Raw genomic sequence first — 15,402 nt, forward strand, 5'->3', positions numbered from 1 at the left:
GTAAAATGCTGTTGTTCCAGACACATAGCTTAGGTTTTATTAACAAGAAAAATACCTTTTTGTCATAATATTGCTTCTGTTTTACTTCTTTTTCTTTTATTTAAATTATTTAGGTTAAAATTGTTTAAAATATTGAGTGTTAATGCATTGGTGTTGAGTCTACTAGTTAAGACAAGGTTCTTTATGTTTCACAAGTCAATTCAGATAAAAAATGGTAGTAATTTTCTGAATTGCTGAAATATGTGTAATATATGTTTAAAAAATGTAGAGGCTTAAGATGATAATATGTTTCACTGGCAAAGATTTATCCTTCTTCTACTAGGGAGATAGAATGGAGGCTAATTACCTTAATCTGATCAGAACTGGGTCAACGTGAGGTTGGACTGAGCTTTGGTGAGACCCAATCTACATCTAGTTTGCTTTTTTCTCACAGTGTTTGCCCACCCAGAATTGTAGGTCAGCAAATATTTTCTATAGAGGGTCAGGTAATAAATACTTTGGGCTTTGGTTACCCAGTCTCTTTGCAGCTACTCATTGTTTAGAAAAGCGGCCAAAATCTATATATAAATAAAGAGCATGGATTTATTTCAATAAACGTAGCTCAGGTACACAGAAACTTGAGATTTATATATTTTTACCAATTAAAATATTATTCTTCTTTTGTTTTTTTCTCAATTATTTAGAAGTGTATAAACAGTTTACTTACCCCGTGGACCATAAAAAATATAGGAGCAGGCTGGACTTGGTCCAGAGGATCAAACGTGGTCTAGTGGGTCCATGTGGAGCGTGCCCCTGAATAGCTCTTGAACACCAACAGTTAATTTTTTTTTCTACTTGACACTGCAAAACCACAAAAAAATCTGTGGTGCCTTTCAGGGGTTTTAGCTTATTTTAACGGAGAAAGCAATGACACCCCACTCCAGTACTCTTGCCTGGAAAATCCCATGGATGGAGGAGCCTGGTAGGCTGTAGTCCATGGGGTCGTTAAGAGTGGGACACGACTGAGTGACTTCACTTTCACTTTTCACTTTCATGCAATGGAGAAGGAAATGGCAACCCACTCCAGTGTTCTTGCCTGGAGAATCCCAGGGACGGGGGAGCCTGGTGGGCTGCCGTCTATGGGGTCGCACAGAGTCGGACACAACTGAAGCAACTTAGCAGCAGCAGCAGCAGCAGCTTATTTTAAACTTCCACTTCAGTTCAGTTCAGTTAATTCACTCAGTCGTGTCCGACTCTTTGCAATCCCATGAATCGCAGCACGCCAGGCCTCCCTGTCCATCACCAACTCCCTGAGTTCACTCAGACTCACGTCCATCGAGTCAGTGATGGCATCCAGCCATCTCATCCTCTGTCGTCCCCTTCTCCTCCTGCCCCCAATCCCTCCCAGCATCAGAGTCTTTTCCAATGAGTCAACTCTTCGCATGAGGTGGCCAGAGTACTGGAGTTTCAGCTTTAGCATCAGTCCTCCCAAAGAACACCTAGGACTGATATCCCTTAGAATGGACTGGTTGGCTCTCCTTGCAGTCCAAGGGACTCTCAAGAGTCTTCTCCAATACCACATTTCAAAAGCATCAATTCTTCGGTGCTCAGCTTTCTTCACAGTCCAGTTCTCACATCCATACATGACCACTAGAAAAACCATAGCCTTGACTAGACGGACCTTTGTGGGTAAAGTAATGTCTCTGCTTTTGAATATGCTATCTAGGTTGGTCATAACTTTCCTTCCAAGGAGTAAGTGTCTTTGAATTTCATGGCTGCAGTCACCATCTGCAGTGATTTTGGAAGCCAAAAAAATAAAGTCAGCCACTGTTTCTACTGTTTCCCATGAAGTGATGGGACCAGATGCCATGATCTTCGTTTTCTGAATGTTGAGTTTGAAGCCAACTTTTTCACTCTCCTCTTTCATTTTCGTCAAGAGTCTTTTTAGTTCCTCTTCACTTTCTGCCATAAGAGTGGTATCATCTGTATATCTGAGGTTATTGATATTTCTCCTGGCAATCTTGATTCCAGCTTATGCTTCTTTCAGTCCAGCATTTCTCATGATGTACTCTGCACATAAGTTAAATAAGCAAGGTGACAATATATATCCTTGACGTACTCCTTTTCCTATTTGGAACCAGTCTGTTGTTTCATGTCCAGTTCTAACTGTTGCTTCCTGACCTGCATACAGGTTTCTCAAGAGGCAGATCAGGTGGTCTGGTATTCCCATTTCTTTCAGAATGTTCCACAGTTTATTGTGATCCACACAGTCAAAGGCTTTGGCACAGTCAATAAACCAGAAATAGATGTTTCTCTGGAATCTCTTGCTTTTTCGATGATCCAGCAGATGTTGGCAATTTGGTCTCTGGTTCCTCTCCCTTTTCTAAAACCAGCTTGAACATCTGGAAGTTCACAGTTCACGTATTGCTGAAGCCTGGCTTGAATAATTTTGAGCATTACTTTGCTAGCATGTAAGATGAGTGCAATTGTGTAGTAGTTTGAGCATTCTTTGGCATTGCCTTTCTTTGGGATTGGAATGAAAACTGACCTTTTCCAGTCCTGTGGCCACTGCTGAGTTTTCCAAATTTGCTGGCATATTGAGTGTAGCACTTTCAGAGCATCATCTTTCAGGATTTGAAATAGCTCAACTGCAATTCCATCACCTCCACTAGTTTGTTCGTAGTGATGCTTTCTAAGGCCCACTTGACTTCACATTCCAGGATGTCTGGCTCTAGGTGAGTGATCACACCATCGTGATTATCTGTGTCATGAAGATCTTTTTTGTACAGTTCTTCTGTGTATTCTTGCCACCTCCTCTTAATATCTTCTGCTTCTGTTAGGTCCCTACCATTTCTGTCCTTTATTGTGCCCATTTTTGCATGAAATGTTCCCTTGATATCTCTAATTTTCTTGAAGAGATCTCTGGTCTTTCCCATTCTATTGTTTTCCTCTATGTCTTTGCATTGATTGCTGAGGAAGGCTTTCTTATCTCTCCTTGCTATTTTTGGAACTCTGCATTCAGATGCTTATATCTTTCCTTTTCTCCTTTGCTTTTCACTTCGCTTCTTTTCACAGCTATTTGTAAGGCCTTCCCAGACAGCCATTTTGCATTTTTGCATTTCTTTTCCATGGGGATGGTCTTGATCCCTGTCTCCTGTACAATGTCATGAACCTCAGTCCATAGTTCATCAGTCACTCTCAGATCTAGTCCCTTAAATCTATTTCTCACTTCCACTGTATAATCATAAGGAATTTGATTTAGGTCATACCTGAATGGTCTAGTAATTTTCCCTACTTTCTTCAATTTAGGTCTGAATTTGGCAATAACGAGTTCATGATCTGAGCCACAGTCAGCTCCCGGTCTTGTTTTTGCTGACTGTATAGAGCTTCTCCATCTTTGGCTGCAAAGAATATAATCAATCTGATTACAGTGTTGACCATCTGGTGATGTCCATGTGTAGTCTTCTCTTGTGTTGTTGAAAGTGGGTGTTTGCTATGACCATTGTGTTCTCTTGGCAAAACTCTATCAGTCTTTGCCCTGCTTCATTCCGTACTCCAAGGTCAAATCTGCCTGTTACCCCAGGTGTTTCTTTACTTCTTACTTTTGCATTCCAGTCCCCTATAATGAAAAGGACATCTTTTTTGGGTGTTAGTTCTAAAAGGTCTTGTAGGTCTTCATAGAACCATTCAACTTCAGCTTCTTCAACGTTACTGGTTGGGGCATAGACTTGGATTACTGTGGTATTGAATGGTTTGCCTTGGAAATGAACAGAGATCATTCTGTCATTTTTGAGATTGCATCCAAGTACTGCATTTCAGACTCTTTTGTTGACCATGATGGCCAATCCATTTCTTCTAAGGGATTCCTGCCCACAGTAGTAGATATAATGGTCATCTGAGTTAAATTCACCCATTCCAATCCATTTTTGGAGAAGGCAATGGCACCCCAGTCCAGTTCTCTTGCCTGGAAAATCCCATGGGCGGAGGAGCTTGGTAGGCTGCAGTCCATGGGGTCGCTGAGGGTCAGGCACAACTGAGCAACTTCACTTTCACTTTTCACTTTCCTATATTGGAGAAGGAAATGGCAACCCACTCCAGTGTTCTTGCCTGGAGAATCCCAGGGACGGGGGAGCCTGGCGGGCTGCCGCCTATGGGGTCGCACAGAGTCGGGACTGACTGAAGCGACTTAGCAGCAGTCCATTTTAGTTCGCTGATTCCTAGAATGTCAACGTTCACTCTTGCCATCTCCTGTTTGACCACTCCAATTTGCCTTGATTCATGGACCTAATAGTCCACATTCCTATGCAATATTGCTCTTTACAGCATCGGACCTTGCATCTATCACCAGTCACATCCACAGCTGGGTATTCTTTTTGCTTTGGCTCCATCCCTTCATTCTTTCTGGAGTTATTTCTCCACTGATCTCCAGTAGCATATTGGGCACCTACCGACCCGGGGAGTTCCTCTTTCAGTATCCTATCATTTTACCTTTTCATACTGTTCATGGGGTTCTCAAGGCAAAAATACTGAAGTGGTTTGCCATTCCCTTCTCCAGTGGACCACATTCTGTCAGACCTCTCCACCGTGACCTGCCCGTCTTGGGTGGCCCCACAGGGCATGGCTTAGTTTCATTGAGTTAGACAAGGCTGTGTTCCATGTGATCATATTGACTAGTTTTCTGTGATTATGGTTTCAGTATGTCTGCCCTCTGATGCCCTCTCACAACACCTACCATCTTTTGGGTTTCTCTTACCTTGGACATGGGGTATCTCTTCACGTCTACTCCAGCAAAGCACAGCCACTGCTCCTTACCTTGGACGAGGGGTATCTCCTCTTCTGAACTTGACAGATACCATCATGGGGTGACTGGCATTGTTGGAGCCTGTCAGTCCCTCAAGATTCTGCAGCAGCCTGCCCATTTCTGTCACCTGCCATGATGGCCTTCTTCCCAGGTGAAGGCTGGATTCTTCTCACAGCCCAATCAACAAAAATGAACTACACATCTTTCCTTCCCTCTCCAGGGTTCTTTCTTCTTCAGATTCTTAGACCATTTTAGATCTTTTATTTCAGCAGTTTTCTGATTCCCTTGTACTGCTTATTTTTACATTTAATCTAGATTTTCTGTGTGTTCTCTTGGGTTATAACCTGCTAACTTCATCCTACCTAGTAGCAGAAATTTTATTGCAATAATTTTTAGATTATACAATTTAGACCTTACTGGGTTGCATACCATAAATTCTTTATTATCATTATAATTTATATTTAATCTCACAAGATTGAATCCCATGTTGTATATGTGTGCATATTTTATAAATGTACATATGATGGATGTGTATGTAGATATGGATTGCATCTGTAAATATATGCTCCTTCAGTTCTGTTTATATAGATGCCTGAAAGTAATTCTTCAGTCAACTATGAAGAGGAAGCTGAGTTAAACAGAGATGGGACCCTGATTTAAATTATCCTTGAATTAGAGAAGCACTAACAAATGTTTTCTTATTAGTATTAAGGGGAGAAAAGCCATCATGGATGACTCAATACAAATACTTACTAAACAACCACTTATTCTATTGAAACTAAAGTAATCATTTTGCTTTTTGTTTGAAGAATAACATAACTACTAAACGTAAGAACATACTTCCTTCTCTCACAGTATGGTTGCAAATACTGAAGTAATTGTGTTCTTTGTATTTGTCATGGCTCTGTGCATTTTTGGAATTTTAGCAACAAGTCTACATGGCAGAAAAAACTCACCACCTACCACTGGATTCTAATATTAGTATTTGGGGGAGTACTGTTTAGCACGCCAATATAGTCTTTAACAAAATGCAGATAGCAATTAACTGTTAAAGAATTCAGATGTAAGATTGCCTGAACTACATACAAAGCATTATCGTATTGTCCGCAGCCCTCAGAATTAGCACTGTGGTGTTTGAAATGTTTCCAGTCATAAACGTCCCAGTGACGATACAGTCCACGTGAATCACTGTATTACGGTTAATATCAAAAGTAATTCAATCCCAGTGTGACTCTCCTTAAGGTTGAGAAATGACTAAACTCAGTAGGACTATGGTATTGTATTCAGGAAAGGACATTATGTAGAATTTTTCAAGGAAAGCTCTATTCTAAATCTCAGTCTGTGGGCTTTTAGGTAGCTACTTAATCTCTAGGAGCCTAGGTTTTCTGACCTGTAAAATGGAAAGGATATCTATATCACTCAAATGTAGTGTCACATACAGGAAGCACAGAGTTTGTTGTGTCATAGGCTCTAAATTGCTTCTTCACTTTCTTTCAAGTATGCTCTGAGCCAACAAATCAGCCTCATGAAAAACAAGGGCAAAGAAATTCAGAATAGTTGGCCTACCTTGAGAACCTTTACTTACTCTAGCGTGCTCTGAAGAGGTAGAAAAGAACACACCCATCTAGGCTAAAATTATCCAGCTAGCTAATTTCAGCCTGGTTTTAGTAGACAGGCCATTGCCCTCACCACCATCTCCATTCTGTTAAAGTGGCTGTAAATTTCACAAAGAGAATTAAAGCTATGTGAATGGGATGCCTTCATGTGTGTATTTTGTATCTATGAATGTATTTGTCTCATGTTACCATAGGGGGGGAAATGCTTACATAATCTTAACCTTTTACGTACATGAAAACTGCTTTTCAGCTTATTTTAACTAAAGCCTGAACTATTACTTACTCTAGCTTAGAAAAAAAAGTCCAAAATATGTATGTCCAAAATACTCATAAGCAAAGATAGCATAAGCTTTGTTTCATAATAGTTATTAAATGGATGGATTTTTTCAAGAGAAGGAGGTTGCCTTTCTAAAATAATTGAAAACACTAATTTCAGGCCATTTCTTAAGTGAATTTTATAGAAATGACAGACAGATGTGGACATTTTTATTTTCATAGTTCAAATTCTGTCTCTTGACAACATAACTCATTTTCCTTAAATAGGGACTTTGAACTTTCTCACTGAATTTTTTTTTTGATGATTAGAGATCCTAGATTAAATATAACCAAATTAATATATCCCTTAAATATTTGGTTTTCTAATCTGATAAAACTGCCAGGATTATATTTGTAAAGTATCTTGAAATTTTTTCACTAGGAAGACTTAATAAAAAATAGTCTCTAAAGCTATTTACTATTCAAGTACTAAAACTTTAAAATTAAAAAGATACATTTATGTGTAAATATTGAACTCCTAATGTTTAAGTATTATGAACAAACTAATTTGAGTATTTTCTGTCTATACTGATATTTTGGGGTGTCTTTGTTTAAAAAAATGAAGAAATTTAAAATTTCTTAATAGAAGCAATTAATTCTTATTCTACCAACTGTTAATTGTTTATATTGCTAGTCATTATTTTCTATAGCAACACTTTGAGATATGCTTTATCCAATAATATAGCACCGTTTCCTTGATTTCAGCTCAAGGCTGCTAAGAAAAAACAATATTTTAGGAATATGAATCTTTTTGGAGGAAATAATAAAATTAAAATAAATCATTGGGTAAATCAATGGATATTCCATTGTTGTGCACAGATACAAAATTCTGGGTTGTTCCTGGCTGGCATCTGTTCAAATTTGTCCCATTCAATTCTAAGTGCTTAGTGTCACAACAATTAAAATTGTTAAATATTTGAAATTTCATTCCTGTACCAATTATTTATTTTTCCCCTTCTACTATTCATATTTACTGTAACTGTCAAGTAGTACCCCATCCTTTAGTTCTCAACTTTTATGTTTAGGAATATGTTATATCTTTTCCTTACTCCTTGTGGCTCAGACTGTAAAGCATCTGCCTGCCATGCGGTAGACCTGGGTTCAATCCCTGAGTTAGGAAGATCCCCTGGAGGAGGAAATGGCAACCCACCCACTCCAGTACTCTTGCCTGGAAAATCTCATGGCTGGAGGAGTCTGGTCGGCCACAGTCCATGGGGTCGCAAAGAGTTGCACATGACTGAGACTTCACTTTCTTTTCTTTAATGCATACAAATTTAAAAATAATTTTGACATCACTGAAATTGTTCATAGCAGCAAAATTATTTCAGATTTTTTCAAATATAGCTGTTTTGGGAAAGCATTATAAATCCACAGGAAATAGCAAAGGAATGTACAAGGAATTCCCAAACACCCTTAATGAAGTCTCCCCTATGTTAATGTCTTATATAATACAATATCAAAATCAGGAAATTGACATTGATACAATGTACAGAACTTATTCATTCTTCACTAGTTATACAAGTACTCTTTTGTGCATTTTTCTATACAATTATACCATCTGTGTAGTTGCATATAACCATAACCACAATAAAGATTTGTTACCTTGAGACTCAAGCATTGCAGTCATACACATCTCCTCCCACTGCACAGTCCTTACCCCACTAATCTGTTCTCTGTTCGATTACTTTGTTATTTCAAAAATGTTGTACAAGTAGCATCATGCAGTGTATAAACTTTTGAGATTGCTTTTCCATTCAATTTAATTATGTAGAAATACATTCAAATGTGTATCTCAATGGCTTGCTTCTTTTTATGTACTATTGTTTGTTCATGCATTACTCATTGAAGGATATCTAAATTGTTTCCAGTTTTTAGCTAACACAAATAAAATTACTACAGACACTTATATACAGGTGTTTGTATGAACATAGGTTTCATTTCCCTGAGATGAATGTTCTAGATTGCAGTTACTAGGATATTATAGAAAGTGTTATTTTTGTTCAGTCACTCAGTCATGTCTGACTCTTTGCAACCCTATGAACTGCAGTATGCCAGGCTTCCCTGTCCTTCATTATTATCTCCTGGAGTTTGCTCAAACTCATGTGCACTGAGTCGATGATGCCATCCAACCATCTCATAGATGACAGAAAGTGTATCATTACTTTTAGAACAAACTACAAAACTATTTTTAGAGTGACTGTACCCATTTATTTCATTCCCACCAGCAGTGAAGGAGTGATCCAGTTTTACTGCATACTTGCTGGTGTTTGGTGTTACAACTTTTTTTTTTATTTTATTTTAGCCATTTTGATAGACTATAATTATATTGCATTGTGGTTTCAATTTGTATTTCCATAATGGTTAACAATATTGAACATATTTTCATGTGATTGTCATTTATATATCCTTCTCAGCAGCATGTCTGATCATGTCTTTTGCCCAGTTTTTAATTAGACTGTTTTTTTAAATTCAGTTTTTAGAGTTCTTTACATATTCTGGTTATGTAAAGATACTTGCTTTGTACAATTGATCAGATATGTTTTGTACAAACATTATCTCTCTCAGTGTGTATTGGTCTTTTTATCCTCTTAACATTGTCTTTTGCAGAGAAAATGTTTTTAACTTTATTGAGGTCCAATTTATCAAATTTTCCTTTTATGAATCATGATTTTTATAAGTCTAAGGATTCTTCACCTAACCCTAGATATCAAACATTTTTTCATGTCTTTTTCCTAAATTGTATAGTTTTACATTTAAACCTGTGGTCTGTGTTGACTTAATTTTTGTATAGGGCATAAATTTTAGGTTCAGGTTCAGTTTTTCCCCTATGGATATCCAGCTACTCCAGCACCATTTGTTTAAAAGGCTATCTTTTCTCCATTGGATTGAGAGAGCAACTCTGTAATAAGTCATTAGGTGCCTCTGGTTTATGTATCTGTCTACATGCCAGTAACACACTTGATTCTTGTGGCTCTATAGTAAACCTTTATATTAGGGAACATTGATGCTGCCTAGTTTCTTCTTATTTTTTAAAAAAAGGAAAAGGAAAAATTGAGAAGGAAAGAGAAAGGAGCTTTAATTAATTGGGAAGAGATAACAATTCTGAACTTCTATGTGTGCTTGTATGTATAACTTCTAGTTACAGAGTGGTAAAAATGACAAATCTGAAAAAAAAAAGAATTTGAAAAATTCACTATTAGAGTGTATGATTGAACACATCTCTCTTACTACTCTGTATATTAAACAACCAAAAATAAGAAGAAATATATGAATAACAGAAATAGGATTATTGATCTAAAAGTTTTAACCAATGGAAAATATACTTCTCAAGCATACATAGTATTTTATAAACATTGGGTATGTAATAGTCAATAGAGTAGGTCTTTGCAAAATTTAAAGATGTCATTCCTATATTTGTAGAAAGCTTCAATTATATATCAGTAAAATGAAAACTAAAATAATCTCCACAATAGGAAATTTAAAACATATAAATCTTTTCCAACTTTATGTGATATAATTGACAAATGAAATGGTGTCAATTTAAAGCATGAAATATGATTATTTGATTGTCATCATTTAGTCATTAAGTCGGGTTTCCTAGGTGGCGCAAGTAGTAAAGAATTCACCTGCCAATGCAGGAGATACAAGAGGTGTAGGTTCAATTCCTGGGTCAGGAAACTTCCCTGGAGAAGGAAATGATAACTCACTGCAGTATTTCTTGCCTGGAAAATTCCATGGACAGAGGAGTGTGGTGGGCTACGGTCCATGGATTGCAAGGAGTCAGGCAGAACTGAGTACTCACTTGCTAGATGATTTGATACATATATATATTGTAAAATGATAAACACAATTTACCTAATATATCTATCAACTCATGATTACCTTTCTGTATCTATATGGTGAGAATATTAAAGATTTTTGCAACTTTCAAGTATATAGTACAGCACTATTAACTATAATCATTATGCTGTACATTAAATCATCAGAACTGATTCAACTTATAACTGAAAGTTTCCTCCTTTTGACCAATATCAGCTGGTTTCCCTTACTCCCCAGCCCTTGGCAACCACCATCCTACTCTCTGTTTCTATGTGTTTAGCTTCTTAGAATTCCACATATAAGTATGGTCACATAGTATTTGTCTTTCTCTGACATTTCCCGTAGCATACTACCCTCAAGGTCTATGCATGTTGTTGCAAATGGCAATATTTCCTTCTTTTTTATGTCTGAATAATATAGCATTGAGTATATATATCGTGTTTTCTTTACCCATTCAGTGTTCAATGGATACTTAAGTTGTTTCCATATCGTGGCTATTGTAAATAAAGTTGCAGTGAACATGGGAGTGCAAATATCTCTTTGAGGTAATAATGTAATTTCCTTCAGATATATGTGCAGAAGTGGGAGTGCAGGGTCATGTACAAGTTCTGTTTTTAATTTTTTTGAGGAACCTCCATACTGTTTTCCATAGTGGCTGTACCAATTTACGTTCCTCTCAATAGTGCATAAGTGATTCCTTTTTTTTTTTAATTTATTTTTAAACTTTACAATATTGTACTGGTTTTGCCAAACATCAAAATGAATCCGCAACAGGTATACACGTGTTCCCCATCCTGAACCCCCCTCCCTCCTCCCTCCCCATAGCATCCCTCTTACACTGTTGGTGGGAATGCAAACTAGTACAGCCACTATGGATAAAAGTGATTCCTTTTGAACATCTTTTGTCTTTTCGATAGTAGCCATTGTAACAGGTATGAGACGATAGGTCCTTGTGGTTCTGATTTGCATTTCCCTGATGATTAACAGCGTTGAGAACAGTTTCATGTACCTGTTTGTCTTCTTTCAATATATGTCTATTCAGGTCCTTTGTCAATTCTTAAAGTAGATTGATTTTTTGCTATTTATGTGCAAGTTGTTAATATATTTTATATATTAATCCATTTTCAGATTAATGTTTTGCAAATTTTTTCTGCCATTTAATAGATGTTTTCTGCCTTTTCATCATGTTGATCTTTTTCCTGTGTGGATTCTTCTTAGTTTGCTGTTTTCCCACTTGTTTAGCTTTGCGTTTGTTGCTTGTTCTGTTGGTGTGATTTCCAAAAATATTACCAAGATCAATGTCAAAGAGCTTTTTCCATATGTTTTCTTCTAGGATTTTAATGATTTCAGATCTTACATTTGAGTCTTTAAGCTCTTTTGAGTTAATTTTTGTGAGTGGTATAAGATAAATACCCAGTTTCATTTTTTGAATATGAATATCTAGTTTTCCCAACACAATTTGTTGGAGAGACTATCCTTTCCCCACTCAGTACTCTTAACTGCCTTATCAAGTACTAATTGACTTTAAATGCAAGTTTATTTGGGGGCTCTAAATTCTATTCCATTTGTCAATGTGCCTGTTTTTATGCCAGTCCCATACTGTTCAACTGCTTTAGCTTTGCAATATGATTTGAAGTCAGGAGGAAGGTTGATGCCTCCAGCTTTGTTTTTCCCTCCTTTGGATTGGTTAGCTATTTGGGATCTTTTGTGATTCCATGCAAATTTTACAACTTTTTTTTCTGTTCTGTGAAAAATTCCATTGGTATGCTATTAGAGATTGCGTTGAATCTACAGATGGCTTTAGGTAGCAAGAATATTTTAACAATAATAATTTATCAATTTCATCAACATGGGATTTTTTTACATTAAATGTGCCTCTTCGAAATCTTTCATCAATGTCTTATAGCTTTCAGTTGTACAGATCTTTTATTTCCTTAAATTTATTACTAGTATTTTTTTTCTTATTTTTGATGCTATTGTAAGTGGAATTGTTTTTTTTTTTTTTTTATTTTGTTTTTCAGATTGTTGTTGTATGGAAATGCAACAATTATTATTTGTTACTTTTCTACAAATTTACTGAATTCATTAATTATTTCTAAGCACTTTTTGGTGTGGAGTTTTTAGGATTTTCTCTATATAAAATTATATCATTAGCAAACAGAGACCATTTTATTTCTATCGTAGAAAATGTTTCATGTACACTTGAGAAAATGTATTCTGCTGCTGTTGGATGAAATATTCTACATATCTAAGTCCATTTATTCCAAGATACAGTTTAAATCCAATATTTTCTTTTTAATATTCTATTGGATGATCTATCCATTGTTGAGAGTGAGGTATCAAAGTCTCCAACATTACTGTATCATCTATTTCCCCCTTCAGATCTGTATTTGCTTAATATTTAGGTTCTCCAGGATAAAATGCATATCTATGTCTATATACAGTTGCTATATTCTCTTGATTAATTGACCTCTTTATCATTACATAATGACCTTCTTTGTCTCTTGTTAAACTTTTTTTAAAGTCTATTTCATCTGATATAAGTTAGCACTCCTGCTGTCTTTTGATTTTCCCTTGTTTGGAATCTCTTTTTCCATCCATTCACCTTGAACTTATGTGTGCTTAAAGTTGAATTGAGTCTGTTTTAGGCAACATATAGTTGGGTCTTGTTTTTGTCCTTCTGGGATACCTGGATACGTTTCTCTTTTTTAATCTTCCTATATGTTACTTGAACTTGAAGATTCTATATTTATTTACTTGTATATTTTTCATAGTGGTTGGATTGAATGTTACAATAATGTGTAATTTATCATAATCTAATAATATTGACATATTGCTACCTAGAATTAAGTATAGCAGTTTTACTTCTAATTATGTTCCTTTAGCCTCTCCACTTTTTAAATATATTTGAGTTAAGCGTTTCCTCTGAAAGTGCAAGTGAAAAAAGTAATCATTTCCTCTAACATATGTTGAAATACTCCATTAAGTGTTGTTATAATGTTTGTTTTAGCTATCAAATACAATTTAAGAGGGCTTCCCTTGTAACTCAGTCAGTAAAAATTCCGCCTGCAGTGCAGGAGACCTGGGTTCAATCCCTGGGTTGGGAAGATCCCCTAGAGAAGGAAATGGTAACCCACTCCAGTATACTTGCCTGGAAAATCTCATGGACAGAGGAGCCTGGTGGGCTGCAGTCCATGGGATCACAAAGAGTCGGGCACGACTGAGCGACTAACACTTACTTACTTACTTACAATTTAAGAATTTCTCTAAGAGAATGATTATTTATCATCTGTTCCTCCTGGTGTCCCATTCCATTGAACTTTTCTAAAGTTCTGAGTTTTCTCCTGTTACCAGTTTTTTTGTTTTCTTTTGTATGTTTGCTTTGAGAACTTCAGTTAGCCATTCTTTAGGGCATGTCTGCTAATGACAAACTAAGTTGTTGGTGTTTTTTGGTTTTGTTTGTTTCCATCTAAACAGTGTATTTATTACCCTTCATTCATCCAGAGTATGAAATGTGTGCCACTTCTTTATGACCTCCAGTTTCAGATGAGAAATCCACTGTTACTTGAATTTGTGTTGGCTTGTAGATAGTATGACACTTTTCTTATTTAAGACTTTTTCTACCTTTCATTTTCAAACATTATGCTGTGTGTTGGTGTGAATTTCTCTTTTTTATTGGTTTATGCAAATTCTTGAATCTATAGGTTTATCTATTTTGCCAAGTTGGGAAATCCTTTGGCATAAATTTTTATTTATTGTTTTATTTCTTTGCCCTTTTTATCTTTTACTTCTGGAACTTTGATGATAGAAATGTCAGTATTTTTGTTACTGTCCTACAAGTCCCTGTGGCACTGTTCTTTTCTTTTTCGTGTTTTTTGTTCATATTGAATAAATTCTACTCCTCAGTCTTCAATTTCACTCTTCTATCCTCTGTTCAATTCACTCTGCTACTGAATCCACTCAGTGAGATTTGAATGCCTTATTTATTTATTTTTTTGTCATGCTACATGGCACATGGGATCCTAGTCCCCTGACCATGAATCGAACTCACATTCCCTGCATTGGAAACACAGAGTCTTAACCACTAGACTATCAGATGTCTAGTGTCCCAGTAAAATGTCCCAGATTTTTTTTCCAATTTTTTTTTCTATTCTGTGACTTACATTTTGTTATTTTTTACCATTTCTATTTATGTTCTGATTTTTTTTTCATTAGTTTCAAGGGAATTCACAATTTCTTGTTGAAACAATTTTATGATGGAGACTATAAAATTTTTGACAGATCATTCCAAAAATTGATTCCTCTTGATATTGGAATCAGTTGATTATCTCTTCTTATCCATTTTGAGATATTCCTAGTTATTGGTATAATGAATTTTATTTCACTTTATCCCGAACTGATTTTACATGGACTTTATAGACATTTAAAATAAAATATTTTATGTTAGTAGTAAGTGTCCCTGTTTAAATTTTGTATGCATATACTGACCCATTTTGTAGGCTGTGGTTTCAGATGCAGTATGGTTTTCAGAGCCCTCACTGTGCTATTTTAATCAGCTTGGTTCTTACTTGGGAGTTCCTGACTGATCCCTGCTTGTGCCATCTGCAAGCTGTGAAAGGGTCCTCCCTGAGTTGCTTGTTGTCACTAGTAGGGATGTGGGATTCTGGATCTATGGGATAAAAAATGTTACCCCTTGTGTATGTTCTCTGCCCACCTGGTAAAGGCAGGTGTAGGGCAGGGGATGGATCACCTACTTGGGACCCACTGATGTCATCATCTCAAGTGTGTCAGGCCATCACTCCTGATGGGGAATATGTTGGTCTCTCTGGGCTCCAAGATGCCAGCAAGGGCCTCACCATTGTAGCTAGGGTT

The 15,402-nt window shown here is 36.4% G+C and overlaps 1 protein-coding gene across 14 annotated transcripts in view; it reads left to right on the forward strand.

The window, feature by feature from the left end:
* The window catches only part of MAGI2 (membrane associated guanylate kinase, WW and PDZ domain containing 2), a 1,467,480-nt gene that overhangs the window by 967,887 nt on the left and 484,191 nt on the right, over nt 1–15,402 (forward strand). The window lies entirely within an intron of this gene.

This window comes from Bos taurus, chromosome 4 (assembly GCF_002263795.3).
Source record: "Bos taurus isolate L1 Dominette 01449 registration number 42190680 breed Hereford chromosome 4, ARS-UCD2.0, whole genome shotgun sequence".
NCBI classification, from domain to species: Eukaryota; Metazoa; Chordata; class Mammalia; order Artiodactyla; family Bovidae; genus Bos; species Bos taurus.